The sequence below is a fragment of the Triturus cristatus genome, chromosome 9, assembly GCF_964204655.1.
Source record: "Triturus cristatus chromosome 9, aTriCri1.1, whole genome shotgun sequence".
Taxonomy (NCBI): Eukaryota; Metazoa; Chordata; class Amphibia; order Caudata; family Salamandridae; genus Triturus; species Triturus cristatus.
This window is the reverse complement of record NC_140592.1, coordinates 740,828,532-740,855,689: the sequence shown is the minus strand read 5'-3', so window position 1 is coordinate 740,855,689 and position 27,158 is coordinate 740,828,532. Positions and strand designations below refer to the sequence as shown.

Below are 27,158 nucleotides of genomic sequence, written 5' to 3'. Positions count from 1 at the left end.
ATGCCCTCTCACCCTCCTGCAGAATCTTCTGAGCCTCCGCTCTAGAATCTTCCGGAATAAGCTTAACCAAAGCTGCCATGTCCGACCACATCTGTCGATTGTAACGACCGAGGATGGCCAAAGAGTTTGCTGCTCGGACAGTTGTTGAAGCCATAGTTGAGAACTTCTTGCCAATGGCATCCAGGTGGGGTCGTTTGATGAAGGCAGTCATTGTTTTTTATAAGAGTTTGTTCAGGTGGTCATTGTTTAATTGGGGTGGAGAGTGGAGACGATGGATTTTTGGAGCGACGTTGCGCTGCCTGGGTGATCACCGAGTCTGGCTTAGGCTGTGACACTAAGCAAGCTGGGGAAGAGTCCGGGGCCTTGTACTTTTTCTCCAGGCGCGGGAGGACAGCCGGGATGGAGTTAGGCGTTTTCATCAGCTTAATGCCCTCGTTCCAAATAAAGTCAATGATAGGCACGGCTTGTACCTGCTTTTGCGGCTGTGACTTAAAGTCATAGAGAAAACAGTCTTCCTCCCTAACCATCATGGGAAGATGAAAGCGTTGAGCTGCCCTGTCCATCAGTTGATGAAATCCTGATATGTTGACAGGTGGTGAATTAATTGGCGATGTTGGAGGGGATGCTGGCGAATTGACTTGATAGTCATCCCAGTCCGCCATAGAGTCATCATCTGGAAGCTCTCCGTCCTCCGTATCCAGATTGGCCCCCACCTCCTCTGTCGCAGGAGGAACCAATGCCGGTGCGGATGGTGTCGGTATTGTTGGCATCACAAGGGTAGATGGAACAGCCAATGGCGTCTCACGTGGAGAGCTATGAGACGATGCTGGAAATCGCCGATTATAATCTTCCAACATGAATTGAAGGTTGGAAATGAGCGACAACGGAAGCTGCGCCATGGGAATTTGTGCAGGGGGGTGTTGCTCCTGCTCTTGACAATAATAGTCTTGCGCTTCATCATCCTCTTCGAAATTTTGGCATTTGATGTGAAGCTCAGAAGGACTACGAGCATCTCGAAAAGAGGACTGAAGATCGTCCTCAGAGTCCGAAACCTCTTCAGCAGCCGTAGGGAATAGCTGATGAGATGGCCGAGTGACTGGTGGCAGCATGATAGAGTCTAGCGCAGCCTGGCGCCGCTGCAACAAAGAGGTGTCCACTGATACTGGCGCTGATGTAGAAATTGGCACCAAAGGCAGTGTGGCAAAATTTGACACCTTCGTCGTCGAGATTATCGTCGACGACGTCGATGGAGTCGTCGTCGAGAAAGCCACCTTAGACGTCGACGGGAGTGCTAACTTCTTAGTCGTCGACGAAGAAGATAACGGAATCGTCGACAAAATGGTCTTCAGGGAAACACACACCGCTGTCGACGGTGACGACGTCGTCGTCGACGAAGAGGGAAATCTGCTCGACACCGTTGTCACCGTCGTCGACGAGGTTGAAGAAGTGGCAGATCTCGTCGACGGAGGGGCCGTCGATGGGCCCGTCGACAGTTTAGCGCGTTTTTGACTGGAAACATGCGCTGACGGAGTCAGAGACGCCTGAGAGCAGAGTCTCGGGGGCGCTGGCGTGGTAACAGAGACTTGGCCTGTAGACACTTCCTCCAAATGAAGTCTCTTCTTTTTCAGAAAGGGAGACGGCAAGTCCTGAACACTACCACGCTTAGAGGAGACTCCTGTTCGGATAGAAGTTACACTCTCCACCTCAGAAAGGGGGTTATCCGTATCCTTTAACTTCTGAAGCCATAATAAAAGGCGACCCTCCCTGTCCTTCAAAGTCTTTTGTGAGAAGGTTCTACAGATCTTACAGTTAGCCACCTTATGGTCAGGGTAAAGACAATAAATACACTTGTCATGAGGGTCCTCACAAAAAAGCCTTAACTTCCCACAAGATGAACAGGGACGGAAAAGAGACTTCTTACTTGAAGACATGCTGAGAAAAACTCAAACCAGAGTAAAGAACTGAGCAGAGCTCAGGGAGACTCCCTTCACACGACGTGCGGTAGAAAATCTGAGGAGCTGAGCCTCTGAAGAGAAGGTTCTAGAGGGTGCTTGCGCCTGATTGGCTGGAGTTTGGACTATAAAACGACATTGATATGTCAGTAAAGTGATTCTTTTTCTCAATGCTTTCCTATGTATCAATACTATCCTATGGTATTTTTTCACTTGATATGCTAGTTCTGAAATGTATATAAGGTTTACTTGCATACGTATATGCTATTATGTGGTTATGTATGTTTATGTATATACATGACACTTATTGCTTTTTATATACTGTGGGACTCCCACTTCGACGACGGGGAATATTCAAGCATGTGAATCTATGAAAGACACCCCAAATACTGGAGAACTACTGCCTATATGCCAGACTATTAGCTCTACCTCTGCTGGCAGAGCCTGCCTTCTGTCTTTTTTAGTTGGGCTCACCAAGTTGCTTGTTGGGAAATCTCAGACACACACCCCCTAACAATATTGACTAAGATACGCCCCTGCCAAGAAGCATTGTGTGTGAAAGTGAAACTGAATCTGTACACATTGGAAGGGACAACAAGCATTTACAATGCAATGGTCTCGGCATTGTTAAAGTTAGAGCTATTGGCATTGCTCATGACATTATTTTTGTTTATGTTTTTCTTTTTAAAACATTTAACCCCTTGCGTGCTCATGACGGAACCACTCCGTCATGAGCCACGGGTGGCGTGTGCTCATGACGGAGTGGTTCCATCATGCTGCGGCCGCTCCGCCCACGCGTCGCTGATTCCCCGCCTGTGCGGGCGAATTAGCGAGTGGGCGGAGTCGTGACGGAACCACTCCGTCATGAGCACAGCTCGCCCGTGACTCATGACGGAGTGGTTCCGTCACTAGCCTGGCGGCACTGCGCTCACCCCGCACCCCCCCAGCGCCGCGGCAAAATTCGCGCCGCGGCGAAGGGGTTAAAGAAACGGCATGGTTATTTACAATGTCAATAGCTTAATCTCTCTCAAATGCGAGACCTATTGCATTTGCACCCACACACAGAGCCACACACAAAGCCACCCACACACACAGAGCCACCCACACAGAGCCACCTACGCTAGCCAAGCCCTAAAAAGGGCCACAGTCAACTCTTCCGAAATGCAACTTCACATACACGTAATAAAAATGTTCCACGCCGCTACTTACTACCCAATTGGTGTATGTGTAAACCATATAAAGAGCGCTGGGACCTCACGGCGCTATAGAACTTCATTGCTACCCAGAGCCCGGAAGGATGGGCGGCTGAGAGGCCCCGTCAGGATTTCAATTCCCGGTGGATGCATTCGCCCACAAAGACATAAGACTTCATTAGATAAGTGTGTAAAAAAAAATTACAAGCTCAGCAGAATGCGCAAGTGGGGGTGGGGTGAATGCCGCCGGAGCTGCACTTTAGTGTATTCCGTTAAAGGCCACGGTTCTGCTGAGCAGAGTGAAAATGCACAATTGCAAACAGATGGGTGAGGCGCTGGCTTCCCCCGCTGCACCCCGAGCCAAATATTCAGAGCACCGCTTCCTGCCTTTCATATTCGCACATAAACCCGCCACTCCCACACTCCTATGCATGTACACGTCCGATCGATGATACGAGTTATTACCCAAATCAATAGCACCCATTTTAGACATCAGAAGAACGAACTGCTGGGCTGCGTGCCGGATGGGAGCCTGTGAGGCCCAGTTTACGCAGCCGGTACCAGCCCCCCCAAGCAGCACTTCACCTCCGTGACACCACAGAGCCCGTCTTCCACTGCCCCTTCCCTGTGCCCTCGCCAGGAGACCTCGTTGTACTCCAACAGATCCGTAAAGTCACGTTAGATCACGATTCCCCCAAAGCGCGCACACTCGTTCTTGCTTCCCATCCAATCCACGGCCTCTGCACTGCTACATGTGACCTTTGAACAACATTTCCGTTCGGGGTGCCTAAAAACGCACACGTACTAAATCTATACATGAGGTAGATTCCGTGTCTATGGTCTGCTCGAACTTCCTCCGCTCTGCTTGCTTGAGCTAATTGTTATTTTCGGAAGCCCGGTCTGTTTGCTGGGGGTGGGTTGGGGCGATGACTTTAACCCCTTCCCCGCTCATGACGGAACCGTTCCGTCATGAGCCACGGTTGGCGTGTGCTCATGACGGAACGGTTCCGTCATGACAATCCTGTTGGCGGCCGCTCCGCCTGCGCGGCGCTGTTTCCCCGCCTGTGCGGGGCGACAACGCAAATGGGCGGAGTCATGACGGAACCGTTCCGTCATGAGCACAGCTCAACTGTGGCTCATGACGGAGCGGCTCCGTCATGAGCACAGGCCCACCGCGCTGCCCCCCTGCCCCCCCAGCGCTGCAGCGGAATGTCCGCAGCAGCGAAGGGGTTAAAGCCCATGCAGAGACCTTAAGTGACATAAGTGTACGGAGCTATGGTTGACATGCCGAAGAAATGAAAGGCGTGTGGCTGCAATGCTGTGTTAGAGGCGGGCACTCCAATACCAACCACGGCGTATACTCACTTCCTCGGTGGCTCATCAGCACAAGCCGTGGAGAACGAAGCACCCGGGAGATGTTATCACAGGCAGAAACTGCCACAGCGTAGAGACAGACAACCTGAATTCGGCTTCCGCGACTGACCGAAATGTGTGATCTTGGGCCCAAAACTATCTCCACACGAACATTTACGGATTTACAAAAAAAGGAACATTCAGAAACAATATTAAGAGTGGGTGACCCGTGGTGCAAAGGTAGCTCGGAGAAACAGCACGTCATTTTCGGATTGGGGGGCGTGATTTTCTTTCTCTCCTCTTGCCATTGGCTGGAATGTTTACATTCCAGAGGAGAGAAAGAATCGAAAAAACACGCCCCCGAATCCGAAAAAGACGGGGCTTGTTTGGAGAGACAAACCTCTTCTCCAATGGCTGACCAGCATTTAAGAGGCCAGCCAATGGAGAAGAGGTAAAAAAAAGGGGCAGGTTAAAGCCCCACTCCTAACATTAAATTTCACTCGGAGCGAGACTGCGCAAGCGCAGCCTTCGGGCCGAGACCTAAAAATAGGAGGAGGAAGGAAGCCTATGGAAACTGACGAGTAAGAAACAAGCATAGGACAGTGACACTAAAACCGACTAATGGTAAGCAAAGAGCGGCAGCCAAATCCACTAGAGGATAACAAATGGTCTGTTTTGTGAAACCTAAACAAGTATGGCAATCAGGCTACGATGCAATTTTACTTCTGCCTATGGGTTTAGGCTGAGATAAAAATTAGGGTTGCCTCTCACTTTAATGCAGGCAAGATAATCGCCTTTAAAATGCAAGCGGCAAAAAGCAATGTAGGCACGGAGAACACACCAGCAGCGCCATTGGTGCAAACAAGTCACATGCTTCCAGCCAGTAATTAAATACAATAATATGCGTCAACTAATACACCTCGCATACGTCACCCGCAGTCTGCAGCAGGGCATAGATGCTGTTCGACAATCACGCCAACCTCACTTTAACCCTCATCTTCCTCATAGCGCCTAGTAAAAGAGCCCGTGAGAGCGGTGAAAGACTGCGTAAACAGGCGCGCTCCATAAGAATGGCAGGTGCGTGCATCTGTGAGTGACCCTTGAAGGACACACAACAGCACCCCTGACCCCACCCGCTCCCTAAATTACGACCTGTTGTTCTTTATGTTCTAATCTTAATTGTATCATCGCCCTTTAACTCTGTTACTCAATGGAGATGGCGAGTCCGGAAGTGAAGGGTTTCTCGGGTACACTGAGCCATGTTCGTGCAAAAGCTGGAGCCGCTGCGAGCAGGATTCGAACCTGCGCGGGGAAACCCCATTGGATTTCGAGTCCAACGCCTTAACCACTCGGCCATCGCAGCGCCTTGAAGCCGTTGTCACTGTTGTTGTATACGAGTGCAGTGTAACCAGGGGCACTCTGTACCCTGTAACTCTGTCAGCTGACCTCCACACATACTGCACAGCACACTTAACACTTTGAATGCAACGCCCCCAGGTATACATTCATCTCGGACTGTATCCCTCTCAGCCACACTACTTATGCAGAGACAGACAACCTGAATTCGGCTTCCACGACTGACCGAAACGTGTGATCTTGGGCCCAAAACTATCGCCACACAAACATTTACGGATTTACAAAAATAGGAACATTCAAAAACAATATTAAGAGTGGGCGACCCGTGGTGCAAAGGTAGCTCGGAGAAACAGCCCGTCATTTTCGGATTGGGGGGCGTGTTTTTCTTTCTCTCCTTTTGCCATTGGCTGCAATGTTTACATTCCAGAGAGAAAGAATCGAAAAAACACGCCCCCGAATCCGAAAAAGACGGGGCTTGTTTGGAGAGACAAACCTCTTCTCCAATGGTTGACCAGCATTTAAGAGGCCAGCCAATGGAGAAGAGGTAAAAAAAAGGGGCGGGTTAAAGCCCCACTCCTAACATTAAATCTCGGAGCGAGAATGCGCAAGCGCAGCCTTTGAGCAGAGACCTAAAAAGCAGCAAACTCAAAACAGTTTGGGTTTGTGCCAGGGGTCGAAGTGATGCGGGAACTGTGGGGAAAGAGGTACCCATATTTTTTTAATTTAACACAAACTTCTCCCCTGTTTTATGTTTAAAGACAACCGTACTGTAACTGCTAATTCTGACAGTTGAGCTGCCTTAGCTGAAAGTGAAGGATGAGAGTACCTGTACTGTGAATCCAGGGGCCAAACAGAGAGTTAAAAGAAGAAACAGGCCAGGATGCCTGCTACCTGAAAAAAATTTGATTGTACGCAATTGGCTATTCCGCAAATATAAAGGCTATTAGAAGCCAGTATTGCCTTTTATTTATAGAGTCACTTGACGATACAGATGTATTCTTTTTTAGAAGCAATGTAACGGTGTTACTTCTGAGTTCTTCAGTACATGCCTTTAATGGGTATGTATAAAAATTGCACTAGGTACAGTCCAATTGTGTATTACTAAAATCTATAGTTTGAAAGCACTTTTTTTTATTTTGAACTTAAATTGTTTTGAGCACTCTATGGCAGTCTATCTATTCTGTGTGCAATGCAAGTTTAAAATAATGACTGACATGTATACATTGCCTTCTCTCACAGGCTGGGACCTCACACTGCATTAAGCAGGCTTTTATTCTGTGGCTCTCTGGTTGCACACACTCAGATATCTGCCGTGATTTCAGTAAAAGAGGAAGTGGTATAACGGACAGAGCTGCTGACTTTGGAACTGGGGAATCAGGTTTGAGTCTTGGCATTGGCTCGACATCCTGTGATTGTGGGCAAATCAATTTATCTCCCTGTGCCTACCAAAAAACATGAATTTGTCCTTGTGCAATGTAACTGGTGCTCATGGTAAAGCACTCCAATACCTCCGGGTCAAGTTCACATTATATAAAATTGCACCAAAAACCCCCCAAAAACAATAGAGGTTTCATAGTATACAAAATAGTGCGTTTCGCATTGACTAGGCTGAATTCTGCTGATATTTCATTTAAAGTGCATGTGTTATTTTAAATGCACTTACCTGAAAGTGAAAGACCAACAAAATAGTTACAGAATTGTTTTTAGGTCGAGCCTAGGCTGCAAGACCTGTTGTTATCTCCTCTATCGGCTTTTGGCATGCCCATGATTTGCCATGTGTTCGTTGTTGTGCCATTTAGAAATACAAGGTTTTTATTGGTGCATTGGGTGTGATTCTCCCGCCTTTGCGTGCTCGGGTCAAGCCCAGGCGATTTCACTCATTGTTTGTTTGCCTTGGCCATCCCAATACGTCCACGGTTCCTCTTGGTCATCCTGATCTGCCTTTTTATCTTGTAGGCTATCAACATCGTTTTAGACTTTCAGGCCATTTCACACAGCAATGCTCTGTTCGGCACCTGCAAAGTGGCAATTTCTGTCCGGTAACTGTTGAGCTATGCCAATAGCTCTAACTCAAAAAAATGCGAGACCTATTGCATTTCTAATGCTTGTTCTTTTTAGCCACACCTTTGATCCTGCCCAATTGCCTTCAGGATCACATGTCCCATATTTTTTTTTATGTACTTCAACCATTGCCCACAGTCCAGTGAAGTGAAGGCAAATAATGTCATCAAATAATTATCTACTAACTTATGTAGGAAGGTTTGAAACGTGGACTTCTGTTCACCAGACAACACTTTTATAATGTTATGTGTTAAATTAAGACCAAATGTTTTGCCAATGTTATGCAGCCTTATGATTGTTTAACTTGGCGTTTATAATGGTCCCCGGAACAAGGCCCCACATTTAGTGGTGGTAATTCCATATCCCTAGATATACTGATATAGGGAGTCCCAGTATTTCCAGAGAGCTCAGAATTACCATGGATTGCATGTTTGAACCCTCAGGGTCACCTCTAAAAAGGAATTTTCAAAGAAAATTGGTGTTGACTTTCTACACATAACTAATACAAATTATGGTCTATTTTATAAATGTGCTTGTTGTTGCAGGGACAGACTGACTTATACATGACCAGACTTTATGACACCGAACAATTAAGGGGCAATCCGGTACTCCAGGGAATCTGGGTACAGAATGTAAACAAAGAATTTATAGTGATTCCATCGGAGAGCATTCAGCTTATGGTTTCTTGCCAATGTGTGAAACAAAAACAATTATACATACACTTAGTTATATTTATATAAAATGTATTCTTGTTATTTTCAATAAAGTGGTAAAGTAATGCCACAAAATGCTATTGATCCTACAGAATCATACAGAGCAATGCACACTGTTCAGGCTACCTCAGTCTCACAGGCACATCACAACACTTACGTCCAATAAGTGTTGTGAGTGTCTGTGAGAGCATGCTAACGACTGAAGGATGTGAAAGATAAGTAAGTAAGTAAGTAATATATTTATTGTGCAGTTAATAAAAACCATTACAAAAACAAACAAAAAAAAGTTAATCATCTCTCAATAAAATAAATTTAAAATTGCGGAGAATGTCAGCTCCCCCGACCTTGGTAACCCATAATCTTGTTTCTTCATTTCTGTTGTCAAGTATTAACGGCAGATCATGAGGTAGGATTACCCCCCTGATCAGAGTCTTGGCTACAGAATGATATCAGGCCGAGGGTTATAAATTTAAAGTGCTTAGTGACACCTCAACAAGATCGAATATGGCCATATAATTAGCCTGTTGATGATTTCCTTGAGACATTTGCATGTGCAAAAAAAACGCTTAAAATAAAGGATGTGAAAGATAAGGATTCTTGAATCGGACAGTTTTGACTAAATATGAGGTCGTTTTGTTCCATTCAGCTTTAAGAATATGGCTTATGACCAGTCGCAGCCCGTGCAGGTAAGCGCGGTGGGGGGAGTGACAAACAACGGAATAGGGAAAATAGATAAATAAATAAAACCACTTATCTTGCGCATGGCGCATCGCTGATGCGGCGACCGCAAGGTAAGTGTTTTTTATTTATTTTATTTTCCCTAATCCATCGTTTGACACTTCCACCCCCCACCCATGCCCTACCACGCTTACCTGCACAGGCCGCCACTTCCTATGACTGAGGCAACCTGAACAGTGAGCACTTCCCTGTATGATTCTGTGGGATCAGTGGCATTTTGGACAACGTTTCAGCCACAAGGGTCCTTGAAGAAATTACTATTGATGATTTCAGGTTTCAAAGATCGTATCCTCTTAAATTGAAAAAGAGAAATAGTCACCTATCATACAGGAGTGGTTTCTAATCGTTTGATTTAAGATTTGCTCTTTGATTCAGAAATCTGCGAAGTTAACTATAATCATTTCTGGTTGCGGCATCTGTGAAGGAGTACCCAAAGGAACTCTGTGCGCTTGAGTAATTGTAAAATCATATTGAACTTCAGATTGCTACCTTTATTAGTTCTGATGAAGACCCCATTGAAGTTGGTATAGGGGTCAAAACGTCAACGCTTTGTCCTGTTGACTGCCATTTAAAGTAGAATGAGGAAACTGAACTTTCAATAAGAGTTTTGCTTTACTCATATGATTTTGCCAGTCAATAGTGTACTATTTGCTGGTTTTATGCCACAAAGTGCACTGCTATTCACTGTAGTCACTATTCATGTGCATTGCACAATTCTTTGAGACACCTATATTATTCTTGATAATTTTCATGGGCCAATATTTTACTTATGGGATGACAACAACGAGAATACATTTATATTAATATAACTAAGTGTAGGTATGAAATATTTTTTTGTTTCACACATTGCCAATAAAGCATAGACGACATGCTCTCTCCATGGGAATCCTGGAAAGTAAGCTCACCATGAGAAAAAATATCAACGCAGTCTCATCTGCCTGCTTCCTCACCTTTGCATGCTCCGCAAGACCGTCAAGTGGCTCCCCATTGACACCAGACGCACTGTCATTCAAGTTCTGATTACCAGCCGACTGGACTACAGAAACAAACTCTACCCTGGAATCACAGCGTAGCTCCTTCCTTAAGAGACTGCAGATGATACAGAACGCACTGTCCAGACTCATCCTAGACCTCCCCAAGCAGACCCAGATCATCCCCACCTCAGGAAACTCCACTGGCTCTCCATCCAGAAGGGATGCTTGTTCAAGATCCTGATCCATGCCTTCAGAGCCCTCCACAACCAAGGACCAGCTTACATCAACCACCGACTAAACTTCCACCTTCCCTTCCGACACCTGCACTCCACCGCCCTCTGCCTCACCCACTACCCCGCATTCGCTGCAGCAACAGTGGAGGACGCTACCTCTCCAAACTCGCCACAAGGTACTGGAATGACCTCCCACTTCACATATGGACCTCATCCTCTCTGCTGCAATTCAGAAAAGACTCAAGGCCGGTTTGTTCGACTGAGCCCCGGCAGCAGTACTCTCAGCACCTGGATACCCTCATGGGTGAATAGCCGCGCTTTACGAATCTAGTTAGATTGATTGATTGAGACCTGAACTTCTAGGGGTGGTGGGGGTGCTAATCAGGTCAACCAATGGAGGTGGGGCTAAGCCTAAGGCTTCAAACAATGGGGTGGAACTTTGAGTCAATAAAAAAAACATAGTGACAAATTGCTTTTTTTAAATTCAAATACATTTTATTGATTGTCTTTACAAACACAAAATACATAAAAGACAGGTCAAAGTATTGTAGGTACATCAAGTCAACCATGTCGCCATTACTAGAAGACAGCAAAAGAGTAAAACCTGATATGATCACAGCAAACATGTCTTAGTCTATTTGGCTATGTTTATTAACAGGAGTCTCCAACCTTTTCTCTAATAAGAGTTATATTATGTTCAATGAAAATCATCCAGAGCCACTAATATTGTTAGAGCTGTAATTGTGACCACATTTGACAAGATCATATTAGCGGCCACCATATGCAAGACTACCAGCAGTGATCCCCTCAATTCATAAGGCATGGTTGCCAGCAGTAAAGTTACAAGCATTGGCAAAACCAATAGGTCTCGCCTATACAAGATTAATTGGCTTTGGCAATGTGTTTTTGCCATGTTGTACACCAGTGTGGCTGCTATTCAGCATGGCTAAAAGTTAGTGGCGTGAAGTGTCCTTGAGTGGAGTGTGGAAGGAGTAGAGTGTCGTAGACTAGACCTAATGGAGTAGAGTGTCGTAGAGTGGAGTAGGGGTAGTAGAGTGTCATATAGTTGACTAGAGGGGAGTAGAGTTCAGTGCTTCAGTGGCAGAGAGTGTCATAGAATGCAGTATCGTAGAGTGCAGTGTCATAGAATGTGATGGCATTGAGTGAAGTGATGTACAATGGAGTAGGGTGGAATAGGGTGGCGTGGGTTAGAGTGGCTAGAGGTAGTGGGGGGGATTGGAGTAAATTGGGGTGGAGTGGATTGGGGTAGAGTGGGTTGGATTGAGTTGAGGGGGTGGATTGGAATGGAATGGGTGTACTGGATGGGGTGGATTGGATTGAAGTGGGGAGGACTGTGGGACACCCCCGCGCCGCACGGCCACCAGCTGCTGTGTGTGCCCCCTCGCCTTGCCCTCTGCCTCGCTGCCTGCCTCGCTGCCGGCTGACGCCGCTGGCGTCTGTTTTTGCTTGTTTTGTCTAGCATTTGTGCTTGTTTGAACTGCATTTTCCTCCCGTGTTAGCAGCTTTTGTCTGACTTTTGTGCCTGTATTTTTTCTAGTCAGTTTCTGCATTTTCCTCCCGTGTTAGCAGCTTTTGTCTGACTTTTGTGCTTGTTTTGTCTAGCATTTGTGCTTGTTTGAACTGCATTTTCCTCCCGTGTTAGCAGCTTTTGTCTGACTTTTGTGCCTCGGCCTGGTCGCTCACACACCTCCCGCCTGCTCCTTACCTGCTGGACCTCCTGCTGCCGCCTGCCGCCTGAGCCACCACAGGGCCGCCGAGCGCCGCCCCAGCCGCCACAGGGCCGCCAAGCGCCGCCACCGAGCCCCCTGGTTTCCCGCCGCTGCCCACGAGACCCCGCCCCCCCGCCCGCCGATTGGTTCCCGCGCTCCCCGCCTCCCCGCAGACCCTCCCTCCCGGCTCCCCTCTTATGACGCCCCCAGAGCGACCGTGCAGCGGACGCGCGCAGCGGGAGCACCGAATGAGCGCCGAAGGTGCGCCAAAGGTAAGCCCGTCTGCGCCCGTCCGCGCCTGGGCCGCGCCCAGTGCCAGGACCCCTGGCCCCCGCAGACCCCAGCCCACCCGCCTGACTTACGATGCCGCCACCCTCAACGCACTCAACACCGGCCGAACCCCCGGGTGCTACCGAGCCACCCCGAGACGCACCCACGGACCCTTCAGCTGCCTCACCTGCAAGTTCACCTGCATCCGGACCTGCCCCGCACCAGCACCCGCCAAGCCGAACACCAGCAGCAACCACCTCAAGTGCATCCTGCTCAACACCCGCTCCGTCCACAGACACGCCGTTCAACTCTGGAACCTCCTCGACACCACAGCTCCTGACGTTGCCTTCCTCACGGAAACCTGGATGAACGACTCCTCAGCGCCCGACATCGCCATCGCCGTCCCAGAGGGCTACAAGATCATCCGGAGAGACCGCGACAACCAGACTGGAGGAGGCATCGCCATCATCCACAGAGACACCATCCGTATCTCGACCAACGCCGACAACACCCTGACATCCGCCGAACACCTGCACTTCCAGATCCACACCGACCCCAAGACCACCCTCAGAGGCACCCTGATCTACCGACCCCCGGGACCACGCACTCAATTCAGCGAAGACATCGCCGACTTCATCAGCCCGCACGCCCTCCCCTCGGCCGACTACATCCTCCTCGGGGACATCAACTTCCACCTGGAGAACAACAACGACCGCAACACCACCACCCTGCTTGACAACCTCGCCACCCTCGGACTCAAGCAGCTGGTGACCACCCCCACCCACCTCGCCGGACACACACTCGACGCCATCTTCTCGTCCAGCAAAGACATCTCCTTCAGCCACGCCACTGGACTCCACTGGACGGACCACAACTGCATCCACTTCACCTTCAAAAGAACCACGGTCCACCACCACCAGCAACAGGCCGCACGAAGAAGCTGGAACAAGATCACAGCCGAACAACTCACCACATCCCTGAGCCAGCACCCTCCCGCCAGCTCACCGAACCCCAGCCAAGCCGCCGACAACCTCACGAAATGGATCTCCACCTGCGCGGACGAGCTCGCCCCTCTGAGGACCCCACCCAGCAGACCCGGAAGCAAGAAGGCCCCTTGGTTCACCGACGAACTCAAGAGCTCCAAGAAGAACTGCCGAGCCCTCGAGAAAGCATGGAGAAGAGACCCAACGCCGGACAACATGACTACCCTCAAGCTCGCCACCCGAAGGCACCATCAACTGATCCACGCCACCAAGAAAACAGCATTCAAGGACCGGTTGGACAACAACGCACACAACAGCAAGGAACTCTTCAACATCGTCAGAGAGCTCTCCAACCCCAACGCCGGAACCAACGACATCACCCCATCGCAAGACCTCTGCAACTCCCTCGCCTCCTACTTCCACAACAAGATCGCTGACATACACAACAGCTTCAGAACACAACCAACGCTCCCCACGACCAAACCAACGCCCCCCACCACCACCCTCAACGCCTGGACACCGATCAACCTCGAAGACACCATCAGCACGATGAACTCCATCCACTCCGGTTCCCCAACCGACCCCTGCCCTCACCACATCTTCAACAAGGCCGACGCTGTCATCGCACCCCACCTGCGGGACATCATCAACACCTCCCTCAACACCGCCACCTTCCCTGAGAGCTGGAAGCACGCCGAACTCAGCGCTCTACTAAAGAAACCAACGGCGGACCCCACCGAACTCAAGAACTACCGCCCCATCTCGCTCCTCCCGTTTCCTGCCAAAGTCATCGAGAAGACCATCAACAAGCAACTGGCAGCCTTCCTCGAGACGACCGGTTCCCTCGACCCTTCCCAGTCAGGCTTCCGGGCCAACCACAGCACCGAGACCGCCCTCATCGCTGCCACAGACGACATCCGAACCCTGTTGGACAACGGAGAAACAGCGGCCCTCATCCTCCTGGACCTCTCCGCGGCATTCGACACTGTCTGCCACCGCACCCTAGTGCAGCGCCTCAGCAACGTCGGGATCAAGGAGAAGGCACTGGAATGGATCATCTCCTTCCTCACCGGAAGGACACAGAGAGTCCGCCTGCCCCCGTTCAGATCAGAAGCCACGGAAGTCACCTGCGGCGTCCCTCAGGGCTCCTCGCTCAGCCCCACCCTCTTCAATGTCTACATGAGCCCCCTTGCGGCCATCGCACGCCAACATAACCTGAACATCATCTCCTACGCCGATGACACCCAGCTGATCCTCTCCCTGACCAACGACCCCGCCACCGCCAGAGCCAACCTACACGAAGGGATGAAAAACGTGGCCGAGTGGATGACGACCAGCCGCCTGAAACTGAACACAGACAAGACGGAAGTCCTCATCCTGGGCTCCTCACCCTCCGCCTGGGACGACTCCTGGTGGCCCCCTGCCCTGGGCAACGCACCCAAACCGACAGACCACGCACGCAACCTGGGCTTCATCCTGGACTCCTCCCTCTCCATGACCAGACAAGTCAACGCCGTCTCCTCGTCCTGTTTCAACATCCTGCGCATGCTACGTAAGATCTTCCGGTGGATCCCCACCGAGACCAGGAAAACAGTCACCCAGGCCCTCGTCACCAGTCGACTGGACTACGGCAACGCCCTCTACGCCGGTACCACCGCCAAGCTCCAGAAGAGACTCCAGCGGATCCAGAACGCCTCGGCGAGACTCATCCTCGACGTCCCCAGACGAACTCACATCTCCAGACACCTGAGAGACCTGCACTGGCTCCCGATCAACAAAAGAATCACCTTCCGGCTCCTCACCCACGCACACAAAGCCCTACACAACCAAGGCCCGACCTACCTCAACAGCCGCCTCAACTTCTACGCTCCCAAACGCCACCTCCGCTCGACCAGTCTCGCCCTCGCAGCCGTCCCCCGCATCCACAGAGCGACAACAGGAGGTAGATCCTTCTCCCACCTGGCCGCCAAGACTTGGAACGCCCTCCCCACCGAACTACGCCTGACCCAAGACCACCTCTCCTTCAGGAAGAAGCTCAAGACCTGGTTGTTCGAGCAGTAGCGGACCCCCCCCCCCCCCCAGCGCCTTGAGACCCTCCGGGTGAGTAGTGCGCTTTATAAATGCCTTTGATTGATTGATTGATTGATTGTATTTTTTTCTAGTCAGTTTCAGCCCTTTGCGTTCTCCTGCCTGTCTGCCCGCCTACCTCGCCGCCCTCCGCCTTCCCTCCCCACTCCCCGCTTCCCGCCACCACCGCTGACCACGCCCCTTTTTCCTTTCTGTTCCCTCCCCGCTCCCGCCTCCCAGCTGCCCCGCCCACCCGCGCACTTGGCCTTATATGGCGACCGTGCGACGCAGGTGAGTGTGACCCACTTGTGGGACACCCCCGCGCCGCACGGCCACCAGCTGCTGTGTGTGCCCCCTCGCCTTGCCCTCTGCCTCGCTGCCTGCCTCGCTGCCGGCTGACGCCGCTGGCGTCTGTTTTTGCTTGTTTTGTCTAGCATTTGTGCTTGTTTGAACTGCATTTTCCTCCCGTGTTAGCAGCTTTTGTCTGACTTTTGTGCCTGTATTTTTTCTAGTCAGTTTCTGCATTTCCCTCCCGTGTTAGCAGCTTTTGTCTGACTTTTGTGCTTGTTTTGTCTAGCATTTGTGCTTGTTTGAACTGCATTTTCCTCCCGTGTTAGCAGCTTTTGTCTGACTTTTGTGCCTGTATTTTTTTCTAGTCAGTTTCAGCCCTTTGCGTTCTCCTGCCTGTCTGCCCGCCTACCTCGCCGCCCTCCGCCTTCCCTCCCCGCTCCCCGCTTCCCGCCACCACCGCTGACCACGCCCCTTTTTCCTTTCTGTTCCCTCCCCGCTCCCGCCTCCCAGCTGCCCCGCCCACCCGCGCACTTGGCCTTATATGGCGACCGTGCGACGCAGGTGAGTGTGACCCACTTGTGGGACACCCCCGCGCCGCACGGCCACCAGCTGCTGTGTGTGCCCCCTCGCCTTGCCCTCTGCCTCGCTGCCTGCCTCGCTGCCGGCTGACGCCGCTGGCGTCTGTTTTTGCTTGTTTTGTCTAGCATTTGTGCTTGTTTGAACTGCATTTTCCTCCCGTGTTAGCAGCTTTTGTCTGACTTTTGTGCCTGTATTTTTTCTAGTCAGTTTCTGCATTTCCCTCCCGTGTTAGCAGCTTTTGTCTGACTTTTGTGCTTGTTTTGTCTAGCATTTGTGCTTGTTTGAACTGCATTTTCCTCCCGTGTTAGCAGCTTTTGTCTGACTTTTGTGCCTGTATTTTTTTCTAGTCAGTTTCAGCCCTTTGCGTTCTCCTGCCTGTCTGCCCGCCTACCTCGCCGCCCTCCGCCTTCCCTCCCCGCTCCCCGCTTCCCGCCACCACCGCTGACCACGCCCCTTTTTCCTTTCTGTTGCCTCCCAGCTGCCCCGCCCACCCGCGCACTTCGCCTTATATGGCGACCGTGCGAACGCGCAGCGGTCACGCGCAGCGGGCGCGCCGATTGTGCGCCGAAGGCGCGCCAAAGGTAAGCCCGTCTGCGCCCGTCCGCGACCGGACCGCGCCCAGCGCCAGGACCCCTGGCCAACGAAGATCCCGACCGACCCGCCTGACGTACTCCGCCGCCACCCTCACCGCACTCAACACCGGCCGACTCCCAGAATGCCATCAAGCCACTCCACGACGTACCCACGGACCTTTCAGCTGCCACGCCTGCAAGTTCACCTGCATCCGGACCAGCCTCGCACCAGCACCCTCCAAGTCGAACACCAGCAGCACCCACCTCAAGTGCATCCTGCTCAACACCCGCTCCGTCCACAGACACGCCATCGAACTCTGGAACCTTCTAGACGCCACAGCCCCTGACGTCGCCTTCCTCACGGAGACCTGGATGAACGCCTCTTCAGCTCCCGACATCGCCATCGCTATCCCAGAGGGCTACAAGGTCGTCCGGAGGGACCGAAACGCCAACCAGATGGGAGGAGGCATCGCCATCATCCACAGGAACACCATCCGTCTCACGACCAGCACCGACAACACCCTGACCAGCGCCGAACACCTGCATTTCCAGATCCACACCAACCCGAACACCACCCTCAGAGGCACCCTGATCTACCGACCCCCTGGACCACGCACACAATTCAGCGAGGACATCGCCGACTTCGTCAGCCCGCATGCCCTCCCCTCCGCCGACTACATCCTCCTGGGAGACCTCAACTTCCATCTGGAGAACAACAACGACCGCAACACCAGCACCCTGCTCGACAACCTCGCCAACCTGGGACTCAAGCAACTGGTGTCCACCCCCACCCACCTCGCCGGACACACACTCGACGCAGTCTTCTCATCCAGCACAGACATAGACTTCAGCCACGCCACAGAGCTTCAATGGACGGACCACAGCTGCGTCCACTTCACCTTCAAGAGAACGACGACCCACCAACACCAGCAACAGGCAGCCCGCAGAAGCTGGAACAAGATCACAGCAGACCAGCTCGCCACCTCCCTGAACCAGCACCCTCCTGCCAGCTCAGCGAACCCCAGCCAAGCCGCCGACAACCTCACGAAGTGGATCAGCAACTGCGCGGACGAACTCGCCCCACTGAGGACCCCGCCTAGCAGACCCAGCAGCAAGAAGGCCCCATGGTTCACCGACGAACTCAAGAGCTCCAAGAAGAACTGCCGAGCCCTCGAGAAAGTCTGGAGAAGGGAACCGACACCAGACAACAGGACCTCCTTCAAACTTGCCACCCGGAAACACCACCAGCTGATCCGCGCCGCCAAGAAAACAGCATTCAAAGACCAGTTGGACAACAACGCACACAACTGCAAGGAACTCTTCAACATCGTGAAAGAGCTTTCCAACCCCAGCGCAGGAAACAACGACATCACCCCATCGCAAGACCTCTGCAACTCCCTCGCTTCATACTTCCACAACAAGATCGCGGACATACATAACAGCTTCAACAACCAACCAACGCACACCATGACCGAACAACCACCCCCCACCACCACCCTCCACGCCTGGACCCCGATCAGCACCGAAGACACCATCCGCACGATGAACTCCATCCACTCCGGATCACCGACCGACCCCTGCCCTCACCACGTCTTCAACAAGGCCGACGCTGTCATCGCACCCCACCTGCGAGACATCATCAACACTTCCTTCGACACCACCATCTTCCCTGAGAGCTGGAAGCACGCCGAACTCAGCGCCCTACTAAAGAAACCTACAGCGGACCCCACCGACCTCAAGAATTACCGCCCCATCTCGCTCCTCCCGTTTCCAGCCAAAGTCATTGAGAAGACCGTCAACAAGCAGATGGCCGCCTTCCTCGAGACAAACGGATCCCTCGACCCCTCACAGTCCGGCTTCCGAGCCAATCACAGCACCGAGACCGCCCTCATCGCCGCCACCGATGACATCCGAGCCCTGATGGACAATGGAGAAACAGCGGCCCTCATCCTCCTAGACCTCTCTGCGGCATTCGACACGGTCTGCCACCGCACCCTAGTACGGCGCCTCAGCAACATCGGAATCCAGGACAAGGCGCTGGACTGGATCATCTCCTTCCTCGACGGAAGAACACAGAGAGTCCGCCTACCACCGTACAAGTCAGAGGCCTCCGAAGTCACCTGCGGCGTCCCTCAAGGATCATCTCTGAGCCCCACCCTCTTCAACGTCTACATGAGCCCCCTCGCGGCCATCGTACGCAAACACAACCTCAGCATAATCTCCTACGCCGACGACACCCAACTGATCCTCTCCCTGACCAACGACCCCGCCGCCGCCAGATCCAACCTGCACGAAGGGATGAAAGAGGTAGCCGAGTGGATGACGACCAGCCGCCTGAAACTGAACTCGGACAAGACGGAGGTCCTCATCCTGGGCTCCTCACCCTCCGCCTGGGATGACTCCTGGTGGCCTCCCGCCCTGGGCACCGCACCCAAACCGACAGACCATGCACGCAACCTGGGCTTCCTCCTGGACTCCTCCCTCTCCATGACCAGGCAAGTCAACAACGTCTCCTCGGCGTGCTTCAACATCCTACGCATGCTACGGAAGATCTTCTGGTGGATCCCCACCGAGACCAGGAAGACCGTCACCCAGGCCCTCGTCACCAGCCGACTGGACTACGGCAACGCCCTCTACGCCGGTACCACCGCCAAGCTCCAGAAGAGACTCCAGCGGATCCAGAACGCCTCAGCCAGACTCATCCTCGACATCCCACGAACCAGCCACATCTCCGGACATCTGAGAGACCTTCACTGGCTCCCCGTCAACAAAAGAATCACCTTCCGCCTCCTCACCCACGCACACAAAGCCCTACACGACCAAGGCCCGAGCTACCTCAACAGCCGAGTCAACTTCCACGCTCCCAAACGCCACCTCCGATCAGCCAACCACGCCCTCGCCGCCGTCCCCCGCATCCGAAGAGCGACTACAGGAGGAAGGTCCTTCTCCTACCTGGCCGCCAAGACCTGGAACTCCCTCCCTACCGACCTGCGCCTGACCCAAGACCACCTCTCCTTCAGGAAGAAGCTGAAGACCTGGCTGTTCGAGCAGTAGCGGCACCCCCCCCTCCCCCCCCCCCCAGCGCCTTGAGACCCTACGGGTATGTAGCGCGCTTTACAAGTGTCACTGATTGATTGATTGATTGACTGAAATGTAGTGACGTGGATTGGACTGGGTGGATTGAAGTGGGGTGGATTGGATTGGATTAGAGTTATATTGGAGTGGGTTAAATTAGAGTGGAGTGGAGGGGGTGGATTGGGCTGGACTGGGGTGCAGTGGATTGGAGTGGGGTGGATTGGATTGAAGTGGGGTGGATTGGAGTGGGGTGGGGTGGACTGGAGTTGGATGGATTAGATTGGAGTGGGGTGGGTGGGGTGGATTGGATTGGATTGGTTTGGCTGGATGGATTGGATTGAGTGGGGAGGACTGAAATGGGGTGGGGTGGATTGGGGTAGAGTGGGTGGATTGGGGTAGAGTGGGTGGACTGAAGTAGAGTGGGTGGATTGGAGTAGAGTGGGGTGGAGTGGGCTGTAGTGGGTGGATTGGAGTGGGGTGAACTGGATGGGGTGAATTAGATTGGAGTGGAGTGGATTGGAATGGGGTGAACTTGAGTGGACTGGAGTTGGGTGGTTTGGAGTGGGATGGAATGTGGTGGATTGGAGTGAGGTGAATTGGATTGGAGTGGGGTGGAATGGAGTGGATTGGATTGGCATGGGGTGGACTGGAGTGGAGTAGATTGGATTGAAGTGGGTTGGATGGGAGTGAGGTGGATTGGATTGAGTGGGGAGGATTGGATTGAGTTGGATTGAATTTGGGTGGGGGAACTTGATTGGGGTGGGTGGATCTGATTGAGGTGGATTGGAAGGGGGTGGGTGAATTGGAGTGCGGTAGATTGGATTTGGCTGGATTGGGGTGTATTGGATTGGTAAATGGGGTGAATTGGATTGGAGTGGGGTGTATTGGATTGGGGTGAGGTGAGGTGGATAGGACTTGATTGGGGTAAAATGAACTGGATTGGAGTGGACTGGACTGGAGTAGGGCTGATTGGAGTGGGGCGGGTTGTTTTGGACTGGAGTGGGGCTGATTGTTCTGGATTGGACTGGGGCAGATAGTTTTGGATTAGAGTATGGTAGATTGTTTTGGATTGGAGTGGGCAGATTGTCTTGGATTGGAGTGGGGCAGATTGAAGTGGCCGGATTGTTTTGGATTGGGGCAGACTGTTTTGGAGTGGGGCAGATTGTTTTGGGTTGAGTGGGCCAGATCATTTTGGATTGGAGTGGGGTGGATTGTGGTGGACTGGATTGGAGTGGGGTGGGGTGGATTGGGAAGGGAGTGGGGTGGGTTGGATTGGGGTGAGGTGGTCTGAATTGGAGTGGGGTGGATTGTGATGGATTGGAGTGGGTGAATTGTGATGGAGTGGGTGGTTTGGGGTGAGTTGGATTAGATTGGAGTGGGGCGGATTGGAGTGAGGCAGATTGTTTTGTATTAGAGTGGGGAAGATTGGAGTGGTGACGGTTGTTTTGGATGGGAGTGGGGAAGATTGGAGTGGGGCAGATTGTTTTGGATTGGAGTTGAACAGATTGGAGTGGGCGGATTGGTGTGGGCAGATTGCTGTCGATTGGAGTGGGGCAGATTAGTGTGGGGCTGACTGTTTTGGATTGGGGTGGGGCAGATAGGAGTGGAGTGGGGCAGACTAGAGTGGAGCAGATTGTTTTGGATTGGAGTAGGGCAGATTGGAGATGGGCAGATTGTTTTGGATTGGAGAGTGGCAGATTGTTTTGCATTGTAGTGGAGAAGATTGGATTGGGCAGATTGTTTTGGGCAGATTGGAGTGGAACAGAGTGTTTTGGATTGAATGGCGCAGATTGTTTTGAATTGGAGAAGGGCAGATTGGAGTGGGGTAGATTGGTGTGGATTACAGTGGGGCAGATTAGAGTGGGTTAGATTGGAATGGGTCAGATTGTTTTGGATTGGAATGAGGCAGACTGTTTTGGATTGGAGTGGGGCAGATTGTTTTGGACTGCAGTGGGGCAGATTGTTTGGTTTGGAGTGGGGCAGATTGGAGTGGGGCAGATTGTTTGGAATTTAGTGGGACAGATTGTTTTGGAGTGGGGTAGATTGTTTTGGATGGTTCGGGGCAGATTGTTCTGGATTAGAGTGAGGCCGATTGGACTGGGGCAGACTGTTTTGGATTTGAGTGGGGCAGATTGGAGTGGAGCCAATTGGAGTGGGGCAGATTGTTTGAGACTGGAGTGGGGCAGACTGTTCTAGATTGGAGTGGAGCGGATTGTTTTGGATTGGAGTGAGGCAGATTGTTTTAGATTGGAATGGGGCAGAATATTTTGGACTGGAGTGGGTCAGATTGTTTTGGATTGGAGAGAGGCAGATGGGAGTGGGGTATGTTGGAACTATTCAAGTGGATTGGATTAGGGTGAGTGGTTTGGATTGGGGTGGGGTGGACTGGATTGGTATGGGATGGGATGGGATGGACTGGATTGAGTAAGGCGTACTGGTGTGGGGTGAAGTGGGGTGGATTGGTGTGGGACGGATAGGAGTGGGGTGGGTTGGGGTGTTCTGCACGGTTATGTGTTAAAGAATCATTTCAGATATTCCACATAAGAAAGAAACAATGTCACTTTGCAATAAAATAATCATCATGTTTTGAGACAAAACAAAATAAAATATTAGTGTAAACTGAGAAAGGAAGACTTGGTAAAAAAAGAAAGTTAACTATAGAAAATACATCTTGGCCATTTTGTTTGGCCTGCTGGGTAAGCTTTTGCCAGTCACATGCCTTCTGTTTGCAGGGCACTAAAAGTTAAAAAGAACAAAACAGTACCTCAATCACGTTTGGAGCAGTGTACTGACACTGATTAAGTTGAATCAATCAGTGCTTGGTCCCTGCTCCACAGAGGGGAACGGAAATGATGAAATGGTGTTAGGCCTGCCTTGATGAATTACGAGGATGTAAAGAAGAGTGACACACAAGTCAACAAATGGTGAGCAACGGGCAGGCTACAAGCCCTTTTTGTTGACAAAAGTGTCTTACAAACGAGATGTATGGGCTAGCACATGTTTTCACAGGCTCGACCCTAAGGAAGGATTTGTCAATGTGGAATGCCTCGTCGTGGAAAATACATAACAGCCAGAGCTGCAATACACCTGGCACCGAGGTAATAATTAGTTAAAAAATTCACCCCAACTTTGCATGATTTATTACTGAAATATCAGCTTTAAATACATTTTGGAAATGAAACTATTTTTCACCAAACATCATTTTATAAGATTGAAAATACACACATTTTCGCCTTGATTGCATGCTTTCAATTTTGGAATAAATTTAATATTTCAACTAAGCAAAAAAATTTAATGTAGCTTGCTGGGCTGCAGACAGGAGAGCTTCTTACAGGTAGGTGGAGATCTATCAGGATCGCATGAGCTATTGGTTGTAGAAGTCTGGTTTATAGGCTACTGACATGTTTTAGTGGATTTGACAATAATTAATAGGCTACTTACTGACAGAGATCTTTATAAAGGAGAACGAGTAATTTGACAACTAAAAAGCAGCTTATACAGATTTCAATACAAAGCCCTTCAGGATCAGTTTTTGCAAAGTTGTTTCAAAACAACAATATATTTTGACAATACTCCAAAAGTTTCTTGTGTGAAATGAGCTCGTTAAATAATTTCAATTCCATCTTCAGAAAGTCTCTGCTGCCTGACTGTTGACCAAAGGTATGTTTTCTGTCTGTTACTTCGGATGTTGCGACATATGCTTATTTGAGGACCCACACATGTACAGCTCTCAGAATATTGAGTTTAGTGGGTTAACACACCTGATTGTGGGATGTGTGACTGGCAAGTAACAGACTTGATTTCTAATGCATCTTCCATACACCCTAAGTAAGTGCCAGTCAGTTGGCAATAATACTTCCTGTTAATTATTCTTCCACAAATAAAAAAAATAGTAAAATAGCATCCCACATCGAGCAGTTGTCATATGAGATGACTGAGCTACATCCACGCAGGAAGTCACTATGTCTAAAGAACTGGAAAAAAGATAATTGCTGTGAAATATCTTAGCAATGAATGGTGTTCTAGCATAGAAAGAATACAAGTATTCCCTCAATCTTCAAACACACATAGCATGTGTGGCTAATGGGCAATGTCCTGCAAAGAGGTCAATCCAACAGAAATCATACCTCTTAAGAGCATGGACTTTAAATTTTTTTCTGAACCCTTAGCACATGTAGGGCTTGATTCACAAACTACAATTTGTACTACATTTTGTGTACCACAAAAATACTAAAAAAGTGTTATTTACAAACTTCATGCAGAGTTTTTGCCTTCACAATTGCCTATACTTATGTGTGCAGAGTTCTTCGCCCTGACTGAATAGTCTCCTCATATGCAAGTATACTTATTAGTAGTAAATCTGGGTGGGACTGGAGTGAGTGGGTGGGAAAAACAGGCAGACATACTCCAAAAGGAGATGGGATTAGGGAGGATTAAGAGGGGTTTAGAGAGGTGTAGGGCAGGAGCGGCCCGTGCACGTAAGAGCGGTGGGGTGGGGGGGTGTTCGACATCGACAAGGGAAAATATCAAGGTTGTTATTGAATCATATATGGGGCAAATTGCATTATAAAATACAACACTTGTTACAAAATTCCTTTAAGAAGAACGATCATATTCTCTATGATGGTTGTTCATAAATGTGTATACCACTTAAAGCAATTAACCTTGACTGGGCAGAAATTGGAGACCTTTCAATGGGGCACACGAGAGACACCAGGCAGACAATCAGTTTGTATTGTACAAGTGGAACAACCAGTGCAGTTTGAAGTGTTTTCATTGTGTAATGTTTTGTATTGATAATCTATTATACACAATATCAGACTTACACTGCTTTTAACAGTGACAGGCTTAGTTTGACAGCAGAATAAGGTTTCTCTGCCATTTTGCTTTCAAACTACACTAGTTTGAAGAGGCAAGACACAGCAAAGCAATGCCTACTATAGGGGAGTGCTCGTGTACTTTCTTTGCATATTCATCATCCTGGAAACAAAACACACAAGCTGTACATTAAAGCAAATTCTACATCTGTCCTATATCGTACTCTAAGAAACTGATTATAGAGGTGTTTTCTTTAGGGTGGAAGAGGTATAATTCTGGTTAGACATACATTATATGCTCAGGTTTTACATAGCTGAGCTATCTCACAGTCTACCCATAGGTCAGGTGCCAGACACCTGAGCTATCCCTTAGGTGACAATGCTCCATCACCAAAGGGCAGAGCACAACCTATAGTTTCTACTCTATTTCTTCTAAAATTGCCATCAACCCTGTGTTTAGTGCCTGAGGGCACTTACTCAATATATTGAAAACCTGTGTATGCAAGATGTGAGTTCAGCTGCTACTTAAAGTGCAACAAACACCCTCTGGCCTCTTGACACTGCACTAACAACATCAGAAAAATATGAAGTTACTTAATAAAAAAGATGATTTTTTGCAGGAGACTTCCCTGGAATACCACACCTCTGCGGCGATTTTTTCAATTGATCTAGACAAGGCCTTTTACAGAGTACCCTGACCCCCTACCTCATGGCCACCATGAGACGTACAAATCTGGGCGAACTGTGGACATGGTGGGTGACACTTTTATATGCGCTCGCAGGCAAGGGTATGTACAGGACACCTGATTTCAAACTTGATTGAGATAGGATGGGACACTAGGGAGGGCTGTCGCCCCTATAATTTGCTATTGCTATTGAGCCCTTTGTGGACATGATCCAAGCAGAGGGCTTCCGTTGAGAGAGCAGGAGCACTGAATTCCGCTCTACGCGGACGATATGTTACTATACCTACGCGATGCAGACACGGGTATACCCTGAGGAATGAGAATGCTAACTGACCATGAGGGGGTTTTGGCACTGGCCACAAACTGGAGCAAGACAGGGCCACTCCCTGCGAATCCTACTAGGCAGACAACCCCAAGAGCAGTGGCTGAACAGGGTAATTCCTGGAAGCCTTTGATTCTCAAATAGTTGGGTGTGAAAATATATCACTCGGACATGGATGTCCGAGAAGATAACATGGGGGCAGCACTGCGGTCACTGAGAGCCACAGTGAATTTCTGGCTCACACTGAAGCACTCCCTCTTGGCAATGGTTATGCTGCCCAGAGTTCTGTATTTTTTCGTGACCCTGCCTATATGGGTGCCTATGTCCTGGTTCAGAGACATGACTACATTGCAGAGGGAATTGATCTGGGATGAGAGGCATTAGAGAATCTCGCTTCGTCTTTTATAGTGGCCCACGGAAGGAGATGGCCCGGGCGTTCCCGATCTCGAACTGTATTATGCTGCTGTGCAGTTACAGTGGGTGGACCGATGGCTGGACGGTGACTGGAGAGAGGAACTGGGCACCATAGGAGAAGCGCGTAACAAGGGAGCTCTGGTGGCGCTTTTGCTAGGTAGACAATCGGCCAAGACAGAATGCCCCAAGCTGCTGAAGATGGTGCTTCGTACGTGGAAGAGAATTGTTAGGATAACACAAGCCTGGCCTCCTTATGCCCCTTTGCCTTTAGTGGGACTACCAATGCTAAGAGGGGGATACTTCAGGACTCGAAGACTGGAGAGCAGGACAGGGCGGTCCTGCATATGGTAGGCGCCTGTTATGCCAATGGGGAATTTTGGAGCTCCTTTGACTCCCTAGTGGACGAAGAAAACTTGCTGCCCTCCCAATTCTTGACCTTTGATACACTCATGGGGGCGATGCCGGCTTTGTGGAAAATATGTTCTGCAGACTCCCTGACACATTACATCCTGCAAATACTCCTCACATTCTGGGGAGGGTGGAATTGAATTTCATGGCTGTATAAAACTATGCTCTCAATGTCCATGGGACACATGGACAGAGCTAGAGCTGCCTGAGAAGGCACCCTAGCGACATGCCTAACAGACAAAGAATGGGATGCAGCATGACAGAACACTCGTTGGGTGTCTAGGAACACTGACTCAAATACACACAACTTAATCATCTCCCCACTACTTAACTGACCCCTCACAGGTTGGAAACCATAGCAGGCACAACAG

The 27,158-nt window shown here is 50.3% G+C and overlaps 1 non-coding gene across 1 annotated transcript; it reads right to left on the bottom strand.

Annotated features, from left to right (window-relative positions):
* Window positions 1–5,779: 5,779 nt before the first annotated feature.
* On the bottom strand, window positions 5,780–5,861 carry TRNAS-CGA (transfer RNA serine (anticodon CGA)). Its single transcript has one exon. It is a non-coding gene; the product is annotated as a tRNA-Ser (tRNA).
* Between the last annotated feature and the right edge of the window lie 21,297 nt (window positions 5,862–27,158).